Source organism: Haliotis cracherodii, unplaced genomic scaffold (genome assembly GCF_022045235.1).
Source record: "Haliotis cracherodii isolate W230 unplaced genomic scaffold, xgHalCrac1.p SCAF_13, whole genome shotgun sequence".
In the NCBI taxonomy this organism is placed as follows: Eukaryota; Metazoa; Mollusca; class Gastropoda; order Lepetellida; family Haliotidae; genus Haliotis; species Haliotis cracherodii.
In genome coordinates, this window is record NW_027266268.1 from 19,295,757 (window position 1) to 19,308,049 (window position 12,293).

Below are 12,293 nucleotides of genomic sequence, written 5' to 3' on the forward strand. Positions count from 1 at the left end.
ATCATTCACCATGTTCATGCTTACAATATGAGAACTATTTAATTTATTTTGTAATATATATATATTTCATTTATTTGTTCATTTTTCACATCAGATTTTAGAAACTTTGCCAACATATTCTAATTTGCTCGTTTGTGAGGTACACCAGAAAGGTACAGTTACTGCTTTTGAATAATTACTGTTGATTTCTGTTGGCTGATAAACTATTTGTCATAACTAACAACCCGTGAAGGTTCCGGGGTAGAATAGGTCATTAGCAACCCATGATTGCCGTAAAAGCCGACTATGCTTGTCGTAAAAGGCGACTATCGGGATCGGGTGGTCAGGCTCACTGACTTGGTTGATACATGTCATCGGTCCAAATTGCGTGGATCGATGCTCATGATATTAATCACTGGATTGTCTGGTCCAGACTGGATTATTTACAGACCGCCGTCATGTAGCTGGAATATGTCTGAGTGCGGCGTTAAACAACAAACAAACAAACCAAACCAAAACTAACACCAGTGACATCATACTGTTTGAAAATAGGATTTATCATTACTGGTTTATTTGAGAATGTGATACTTTGAGGTTTTTATTTTTATTTCAGGTGGAGTATACAGAGTTGTGGAAGCAAGTTTTTTTTAAAGTACATCACAGTCAGAAAGGTATGCATGATGCAATAATATCTACAAACATCTTCAATAATACAAATTTAGATGTTTCTTGTTTAATCTAAAAGGGTTGAAAAAGTCATACCAAGGTACAGATTCAATACCCAAGGGAGAGGTGCAGCGCGATTTCGATTACTGTATTTATTTAGAAAATATAGCCTTTTTCATGTTTTGAAATTAGAATATTTTTTACTTCAACAATTGTGCTACCTATAACTTGAGAAGTGTTACATGGATTCTTACCAAATGTAAGAAACACTTTCTATACAAATAGGAGAGGTGCAGTGCAAATGTTGATTTTGATATATGTATTTTGGGAACAAGTATGATTTGTTTCATGTTTTGAACTTAGAAATATTTTCTTCAACATTTGTGTGACGTATAACTTGAAAACAAATACATGGATTATTTTCCAATTTGGAGTATTTTCATTACCAGTAGAAGTGCAATGCAAAGTTCGATTTTGATAAGTGCATGTTCTGAGAAAATATTCTTTTTTATGTTTTGAACTTTGAAAAATGAATGAGTCGAGGTTACCCTTTTTCATATCAGTGTTAAAAGCTTTTCTGCCTATGTATGATCCAAGAGCATCGTGGTATTACTGTCCAAGCTACCTTCCCAGTTTTAGCAGTTTTTAACAGTTTAATGACTTGGACAGGTGGAGGTAGCACTGCTGAGACCTTTTTTCAGACATCAAATTATTATTTGAGGGAAGACAACCATTTTTTATGTCAAAAATATGTTTCCTTACCTTGTAATTTTATTTATTTGTGTCATTGTTTTATTTTGTTACCAAGGCAAAAGGAGTGACAAATGAATAAAGTTGAAGATCATCCCTGTGATAAGTTCTTCTGACTCTTCATTTAAGGACTGAAAAGGCTTCTCAACCTGTTCGTCCAAGTTCTGACTTGTCATTTAACAAAGAAATATAGGTCACCTAAACCAGAATTCTATTGTCATTTTGTTGCTGTCATCATATTTTTAATGGATCAAGGCAATGGATCATAGGACATCCAATGCATGGACTATTTTGCCTGTCTCAGTGTTGCTTTCAATACTGAATGTATGGGGTTAGGCCAAGACAAATTAAATGTTTCAACTTGTGCCTGGCTTATTGTCTGATGGTGGGAAAATCATATATCTTTTAATAGTGTTGAAACTTTTGTGAAGAAATTGCACATAGTCTTGAATTTTTTTGGAAAGAAAATATCATACCATGAAATTGTGCATGTAATTAAAAACATTTTGAATTTTGTCTTGGCAGTATTTGAAACTATGCATGTCGAGGTACCCTGCCAGAAGACAGCACATTTCATTGTCAAGCTCTTTCATTGATAGAGTTCAAAGTGAATTCAGCTTGCAGAATGAAGTGCTTGGTACCTGATGTCTTAACTAGATTGGTACAAACATTTCAGGCTGCATGGGGGCTATTGAGGAATAAGAGAGGCGTAATCTAACGTTGGGCCAACGGTATATTGGCCGACGGTCCTACGTTGGACCAACGTTGGTGCAAAGTTTGATTTTGATTTGTATATTTTCGGAAATATTATGATTCTTTACATGTTTTTAACTTCGAATATTTCTTTTTATTTCAACTCTTTCATGGATAGAATTCAAAGTAAATTCTGCTTGCAGAATGAACGTTATTTTGACGAGTTAATGTTGATACAAAAGTTGGCCCAACCTCTGTCTGCTTTCTGGGATGTCATGTACCCTCTGATCTGTGTCAAGTATATGTGATGTGATTTATTGCATATTGTGATGTGTAATGTACCATGTGCCATGTGTCATGTATCCAGTCACCTATGTCATGTAATGTTTTTTTGTGATATGTGATAAATTGTATATTTGTGATGTTCCTTGTGACATATGTGTCATGTATCCAGTGATCTGTGTCATGTATTGTTTTTTCGTGATATGGGATTAATTGTTAATGTGTGATGTGCCCTGTGATCATATTCAACATTCATCATTCATCATGTCATGTTATATGTGTAATGCGATAGATGACGTGATATGTAATGCGTGACGTGCCATGTGCCATGTGACATATGTGCACTGTATCCTGTGATATGTGTCATGGAATGTTGTTGTTTTTATATGCGATGTGATTAATTTTATATGTGTGATGAGTGATGTGTGATGTGCCATGTACCATTTGTGTCATGTATCCAGTGATCTGTGTCATGTAATGTTTTTTTTATTTATGGGATGTGATCATTTGTAATTTTGTGATATGCCATGTGTAAGTGAAAACGCGGGCCCAACGTTGGCCCAACATCTGATTGCTTTCTGGGATATGTCATGTACTCTGTGATCTGTGTTATGTAATGTTTTTTTGTGATATCTGATTAATTGTACATTTGTCATGTGCCATGTGCCATATGTGCCATGTATCCTGTTATCTGTGTCATGTAATGTTGTTGGTTTTTTTTGTGAAATATGATAAAGTGAATATTTGTGATGTGACATGTTGCATATGTATCATGTATCCTGTGATCTGTGTCATGGAATGTTGTTGTTTTTATATGAGATGTGATTAATTTTATATGTGTGATGTGTGATGTGCCATGTACCATATGTGTCATGTATCCAGTGATCTGTGTCATGTAATGTTTGATGTTACTTTTGTAAATGTGTGATGTACCATGTGTAAGTGATAACGCGGGCCTAACGTTAGCACAACGTCTGATTCTTTTCTGGGATGTGTCATGTAATCTGTGATCTGTGTTATGTAATTTGTTTGTGTGTGTGTGATATGTGATTAATTGTACATTTGTTATGTGCCATGTCCCACATGTGTCATCTATCCTGTGATACGTGTCATGCACTGTTGTTTTTATTAATGCGATGTCATTAATTGTATGTGTGTTGTGTGATGTGATCTTGTCATGTATTTTTTTTTTTTTGGTGAAATATGATCAAATGAATATTTGTGACGTGACATGTGCCATATGTGCCATGTATCATGTCATATGTGTCATGTAATGTTGGTTTTTTTTGTGAAATATGGTAAAATGAATATTTGTGATGTGACATGTGACACATGTGTCATGTATTCTGTGATCTGTGTCATGGAATGTTGTTGTTTTTATATGAGATGTGATTAATTTTATGTGTGATGTGTGATGTGCCATGTACCATATGTGTCATGTATCCTGTGATCTGTGTCATGTAATGTTTTTTTGCGATATGTGATGTGATTAAGTGTAAATGTGTGATGTGCCCTGCTAAAAGATATACAAGATGTTTTCTTATTTAATTATATCACCAATCTAAAATGGCGGGTTGACAAAATCATACCAAGGATATCCGTATGTCGGTCCTTCTAAAGACATTTTATTTGTGTGAGTGCAGTGCAAAGGTTGATTTTGATATGTATATTTTATGGAACAATATGATTTTTTACATGTTTTGAACTTAGAATGATTGTATATTTGTTTTAATTTGATGTTTGTGCCACCTTTTACTTGAGAACTGCTACATGGATGCATTCCAAATGTAAGAAACGCTTCCTATACAAAAGAAGCGGTTCAGTGCAAAAGGTGATTTTGATATGTTTATTTTATGAATCAATATGAAATGTTTTCGTGTTTTGAACTATAAATGTGTTTTCTTTTATTCTATGTTTGTGTTACCTTATACTTGAGAACTGCTACATGGATTCTGTCCAAATGTAAGGAACACTTTTAATATTGATTGGAGAGATGCATTGCAAAGGTTGATTTTGATATTTGTATTTCATGAAACAATATGACATTTGTACATGTTTTGAACATAGAATTTTTTGTTTGTGCTACCTTTTACTTGAGAATGATACATGGATTCTTTCCAAATGTACGAAACCCTTTCTTTGCTAATAGAAGAGGTGCCAACGTTTGATTTTGATGTGTATATTTTCTGAAGAAAATATTATTCTATACATGTTTTTAACTTGGTATATTTCTTTTTATTTCAACTCTTTCATGGATAGAGTTCAAAGTGAATTCAGCTTGCAGAATGAAGTGCTTGTTACCTGATGTCTTAACTGGATTGGTACAAACATTTGAAGCTGCCTGGGAGGTTTTGAGGAATAAAAGAGGCGTAATCTAACGTTGGCCCAACGTTGGGCAAGCGTTTGATTTTGATGTGTATATTTTCTGAAGAAAATATTATTCTTTACATGTTTTTAACTTAATATATTTCTTTTTATTTCAGCTCTTTCACGGATAGAGTTCAAAGTGAATTCAGCTTGCAGAATGAATTGAAATATTATGATTCTTCACATGTTTTTAATTTCGAATATTTCTTTTTATTTCAACTCTTTCATGGATAGAGTACAAAGTGAATTCAGCTTGCAGAATGAAATGCTTGTAACCTGATGTCTTAACTAGATTGGTACAAACATTTCAGGCTGCCTGGGAGGTTTTGAGGAATAAAAGAGGCGTAATCTAACGTTCCGCCAACGTTGGGCCAGCGTTTGATTTTGATGTGTATATTTTCTGAAGAAAACATTATTCTTTAGATGTTTTTAACTTGGTATATTTCTTTTTATTTCAACTCTTTCATGGATAGAGTTCAAAGTGAATTCAGCTTGCAGAATGAAGTGCTTGTTGCCTGATGCCTTAACTAGATTGGTACAAACATTTCAGGCTGCCTGGGAGGTATTGAGGAATAAAAGAGGCGTAATCTAACGTTGGGTCAACGTTATTTTGATCGGCGATCCTGCGTTGGGCCAACATTGGTGCAAAGTTTGGTTTTGATAGGTATATTTTCGGAAAAATTATGATTCTTTTCATGTTTTTGACTTTGGATATTTCTTTTTATTTCAACTCTTTCATGGATAGAGTACAAAGTGAATTCAGCTTGCAGAATGAAGTGATTGGTACCTGATGTCTTAACTAGATTGGTACAAACATTTGAAGCTGCCTGGGAGGTATTGAGGTATAAAAGAGGCGTAATCTAACGTTGGGCCAACGGTTGCCATCAACGTTGGGCCAACGTTATTTCGATCGGTGGTCCAACGTTGGGCCAACGTTGGTGCAAAGTTTGATTTTGATTTGTATACTTTCTGAAAAAATATTATTCTTCACAAGTTTATAACTTCGAATTTTCTTTTTATTTCAACTCTTTCATGGATAGAGTTCAAAGTGAATTCAGCTTGCAGAATGAAATGCTTGTTACCTGATGTCTTAACTGGATTGGTACAAACATTTCAGGCTGCCTGGGAGGTTTTGAGGAATAAAAGAGGCGTAATCTAACGTTCCGCCAACGTTGGGCCAGCGTTTGATTTTGATGTGTATATTTTCTGAAGAAAATATTTTTCTTTACATGTTTTTAACTTGATATATTTCTTTTTATTTCAACTCTTTCATGGATAGAGTTCAAAGTGAATTCAGCTTGCAGAATGAAGTGCTTGTTACCTGATGTCTTAACTAGATTGGTACAAACATTTCAGGCTGCCTGGGAGGTATTGAGGAATAAAAGAGGCTTAATCTAACGTTGGGCCAACGTTGGCCGTCAACGTTGGGCCAACGTTATTTTGATCGGTGGTCCTACGTTGGGCCAACGTTGGTGCAAAGTTTGGTTTTGATAGGTATATTTTCGGAAAAATTATGATTCTTTTCATGTTTTTGACTTTGAATATTTCTTTTTATTTCAACTCTTTCATGGATAGAGATCAAAGTGAATTCAGCTTGCAGAATGAAGTGATTGGTACCTGATGTCTTAACTAGATTGGTACAAACATTTGTGATGTTCCTTGTGACATATATTCCATGTATCCAGTGATCTGGGTCATGTATTGTTTTTTCGTGATATGTGATTAATTGTTAATGTGTGATGTGCCCTGTGATCATATTCAACATTCATCATTCATCATTTTCATGCTTCCAACATGAAAACGATTTATTTCATTTTGGAATATATATTTTTCATTTATTTGTTTATTTTTCACATCTGATTTTAGAAACTTTGCCAACATATGCTATTTTGTATTTTCTTTTTCAATTGGTAACTTGTTTTTGAGGTACAGCAGAAAGGTAAAGTTTTTGAATAATTACAGTTGTATTCTATTGGCTGATAAGCGCTTTTGCCAAGACTAACTCCATTGACATCATACTGTTAGAAAATTAGATATATCTCTACTGGTTTATTTGAGAATGTGAAACGTTGATGTTTCTATTTTGTCATGTGATATTTGATATTTGATATTTGTCATTCCTCGTCGATACATGTGATATGTGTTATATGTCATGTTATATGTGTAATGCGATAGATGACAGGTAGTATTATCATATGAGATTATTTGATATGTGATGCGTGATGCGTGATGCGTGATGTGTGATGTGTGATGTGTGATTTGATATTTGATATTAAATATTTGTCATAATCCATTTCATCATGGATAATGTGATAGTATGTCATGTATCACGTCATGTTTGATAGATGACGGGAAATCACGATATAGATGTGTCATGTGTTAAGTGATATATGATATGTGTCATGAGATATATGTCGTGTGCCATGTGATATGTGTTATGTGTGATATATGATATGTTTTATATGGTATGTGTCATGTCATATATGGTATGGTATGTGACATTTGATATGTCATAAATGTGATATGTGCCATGTGATATGTGTCGTGTGTCACGTGTCATGTGATATGGGAAATGTGTCATGTGCCATGCGATATGTGTCATCTAATATGTAATATGTGTGAAATGATATGTGATATGTGTTGCGTGATGTGTCATATGGTATATGTCATTAATATGTGAAATGTGGCAAATGGTATGTGATGTGTCATGTTCGATGTGTAATGATGTGATATGTGATATGTTATTTTGTCATATATCATGCGATATTTGATATTTGCAATTCATCAAGTGCAGTGTGATATGTCATGATACGTTTAATGCGTCAAGTCAAATGTGGTACATGTCCTGCATCATGTGATATGTCATACATGTGATATGTATTATGAGATATGTGATCATGCATCATGTGATATGTGTTATGAGATATGTGATCGTGCATCATGTGATGTCATATATGTGATATGTGTAATGAGAAATGTGTCGTGCATCAATTGATATGTCATACATGTGATATGTGTTATGAGATATGTGTCGCACATCATGTGATATGTCATACATGTGATATGTGTTATGAGATATGTGTCGTGCATCGTGTGATATGTCATATATGTGATATTGGTTATGAAACGTGTGTCGTGCATCATGTGATATGTCATACATATGATATGGGTTATGAGATATGTGATCGTGCATCATGTGATGTGTCATATATGAGGTATGTGTCGTGCATCATGTGATATGCAATACATGCGATATGTGTCATAAGATTTGAGTCGTGCATCATGTGATATGTAAAACATGTGATATGTGTTATAAGATTTGTGTCGTGCATCATGTGATATGTCATATATGTGATATGTGTTATGAGATATATGTCCTGCATCATGTGATATGTCATACATGTGATATGTGTTATGAGATATGTGTCGTGCATCATGTGCTATGTCATACATGTGAAATATGTAAGAGATATGTGATCGTCCATCATGTGATACGTAATACATGTGATATGTGTTATAAGATGTGTGTTGTGCATCATGTGATATGCCATATATGTGATATGTGTTATGAGATATGTGTCGTGCATCATGTGATATGTCATACACGTGAAATGTGTTATGAGCCATGTGATCGTGCATCATGTGATATGTGTTATGAGATATGTGATCGGGCATCATGTGATGTGTCATATATGTGATATGTGTTATGAGATATGTGATCGTGCATCATGTGATATGTGTTATGAGATATGTGTCGTGCATCATGTGATATGTCATACATGTCATATGTGTTATAAGATTTGTGTCGTGCATCATGTGATATGTCATATATGTGATATGTGTTATGAGATATATGTCCTGCATCATGTGATATGTCATACATGTGATATGTGTTATGAGATATGTGTCGTGCATCATGTGATATGTCATACATGTGAAATGTGTTATGAGATATGTGATCGTGCATCATGTGATATGTGTTATGAGATATGTGTCGAGCATGATGTGATATGTCATACATGTGAAATGTGTTCTGAGATATGTGATCGTGCATCATGTGATATGTCATACATGTGATATGTGTTATAAGATTTGTGTGGTGCATCATGTGATATGTCATATATTTGATATTTGATATGAGATATGTGTCGTGCGTACTGTGTCACTTTATATGTTACATGTATATGTGATGTTTGATGTGATATGTGTGACATGTGACATGTCATTTGTCATGAGATATGTGTGATGTGTCATGTGATATGTGTGACATGCGGCAAGAGAGAAGAGTAAAGTAACATGGTTTTTTTAAAGTATCATCTTAACATATGATAAAAAAGTATACAAGATGAAATGCATTTAATCATTTAGCCGTACTACGAAATAGTATTTTATATAAAATAAAATCAAAGTAAAATTACGCTTAAATCAAAATACAAAAACAATATTACTCAATACGCTTACTCAATATTCGCATGATAGAGTAACCCCTTGAAACAGCCATAGCCGTTTCATGTCTCCATGTTCCTGCAACATCTAAATGGCTGACAAAGAGTACGTCTCAATTAAATGGACATTAGACCGTTGTATACAAAGTGTATCTTGATGTTTAAAAAGGGGAATACTGGCTTGACAGTCAACCCATATCAGTCCAATGTTATGCAACAAACGGACATTGTTCGGGGTTCGGGGTAGTGAGTGAAATGTGTCGACCATATCCGACACTACTCGCGAAAATACCAGAGATTCATAGCGTTCACAGAGTAATAGTTCATTACTTCCTGTTCACGAGGACATTGCGAGACCTTTTTAACTCCAGCATTAAGTCATAAATTACGTATAAATTACTCTGGCATTAAAACTTTAAATTATATATATATTATGTTAATAAAGATTCTCAATTGGCGCTTATGGTCATCTGTTTTGTTCTGTTATTTTGTCAAAGTTGAATACTAATCGGTAAAAACACGGAAGTAACAGCTGTAAATACGAAAACTATGCCCTTTCTTTTCCATGTAATGCTTAATGCAATTTAATGAGGTTTACACGTTTAAAGTAATCGAACTTGAGAATGTAAAGCTTTTGGAAGCACATTAGTAAAGATGAATATTGACAAAGATACATCTATGTGAGCTACTAGTTAGTAACAATGAATGTTGACAAACTGGAGCAATTACTCGTAAATGAATTTAGAGGGTTTCTGTTATCGTCATAAGACAGCTTCATTTATCAGTAAACATTCAATATTTGTAGAGACATCGTATTTAGAAACTGCAGACATGTTACATTGCGGCGCATGCGCATGTTGTAAAGTGCATCTAATGTTGTGGTAATGTCCGCGCTCCCCCACCCTTATTCTGGTAAAGTGACACATCAAGCTATCATTAACAGGTGAGGTGACCCTCCTTACACAGGCATCCCTACCCCTACCCTCATTGTTTTTACCAATCACCACATCTGATTGGTTATGAATATCCAACGGAAGGTGTTAAGTGGGCAAGTTTTATCACACGGTTGTTTTACAACATGTATTTATGTGAAATCACAGTGTCTATTATTTTTTTTATTTAAGAAAAGGATAAATTGGTGATATTTGAATTTACACGTTTGTGTTTCATCAAAACGAAGAAATGATTTTTGAGTGATTGAACACGCGCTGGTTCATAGGACAAATGTTTTCATGACGCTAAACACTGAATTATATTAGACATCGGTTGAGTTATATGTCTTGACTGCAAAAATATCAGTCTTGTGCAACGGAAAATTGGTCACCACGTGATTCAAAACATGAGTTTTCGACAGCATATTGCTGCGTTTTACATACCTTAGGATGTCTCCATGGAAACATCACGATCAAGAGTTAAAAACCGGCCACAATGCTGAGAGTTTCTGAACAACAGATTTTTAAAGAATGAAAATTGGACGTTGTATAGATTAGGGTAGAAAAATCTTTACCTCGTGGTTTGTCCACTGAACTGTCTCCACGTTGGTCGGACTTGCAATTGCTCAGTGCTTGTTTTTTCCAGTATGTGGGAGGGGGTTGTGTTTGGAATAAAGTCATATAGGCAATATACACCAGAAGCACATTTCTCAATCACCGACTTCCTGGAATGCTCTCTGTGTACACGTTTTGGTGGACATCCATTTTGTGGAATCACGTCGACTATTCTCGGCTACTCTTCCTCTCTTCGTTCCGTTTTCTTTATCATCAGTGTGTGTTTCAAAAGTTCATTTTCAAAATAAATTCCATCACGTTGTCCAAACCGTCTGTATATTGCTTTGAAAAAGTCAATGCGTTTATCCTCCACACTTTGCGTAGCGTATCGTAGGCCATCTTCCTGGCTGTGAGAGCTGGTCAGTGCTTCAATGACCCTGCTCGGGCTGCCCATTGTTTGTTGATTGCTTGGACGCTGGGTCAGTCAGGAGTGACAATACTTTTGTAAATTCGCCTTCACATTTGTTTACATTAAGGGCACTTGATTTCAAGCAAAACGCTCAATAATGTTCATGATTCACATACATCTACCTATTCCGGGTTGCTTCAAGGTCACATTACCTTGTTTTTGCACAACATTATCTAATGATTATACAGGTGTAACGCGATTTTGAAGGAGCATTCTTTTCAGCGACATGCTATTGTGGCGCATGCGCATCCTGCTATGATCCTGCTATGATCCTGCTATGATCTATACCAACACCCTATGTGAATACGTGAATATGTTGCACTCACTGTGTCAAATGTGATTCATTCAGGCGATTTCTAAAATGTCTAAATATTTGAGTCATTTTACAAATTGAGTGACAAATCTGTTCATTGTTCATCGACACGCTGACTGATTTTACACACTGTCTGAAACATTAATGTTCTGTGTTGACAATCAGGCTGTGTACATGATCCACTTCACACAGCTACGATGTATACTGACATCCTGGGAGTACATGTACCACCGTATAAAGCACGGTTGTACACTGACATCCTGGATGCACATGTGTCACTTTATATAGCTACGATGTATACTGACATCCTAGGAGTAGATGTACCACTATATATAGCTACGTTGTATACTGACATACTGGATGTACATGTGTCACTTTATATAGCTACGTTGTATACTGACATCCTAGGAGTAGATGTACCACTATATATAGCTACGTTGTATACTGACATACTGGATGTACATGTGTCACTATATATAGCTACGTTGTATACTGACATCCTGCTCGTACATGTGTCACTATATATCGCTACTTTGTATACTGGCATACTGTGTGTACATGATCCACTTCACACAGCTACGATGTATACTGATATCCTGGATGTACATGTACCACCGTATAAAGCTCGGTTGTACACTGACATACTGGATGTACATGTGCCAGTTTACATAGCTACGATGTATACTGACATCCAAGGAGTACATGTACCAATATATGTAGCTACGTTGTATACTGACATCCTAGGTGTACATGTGTCACTATATATATCTACGTTGTATACTGACACCCTGGGTGTACATGTGACACTATATATAGTTACGTTGTATACTGACATACTGTGT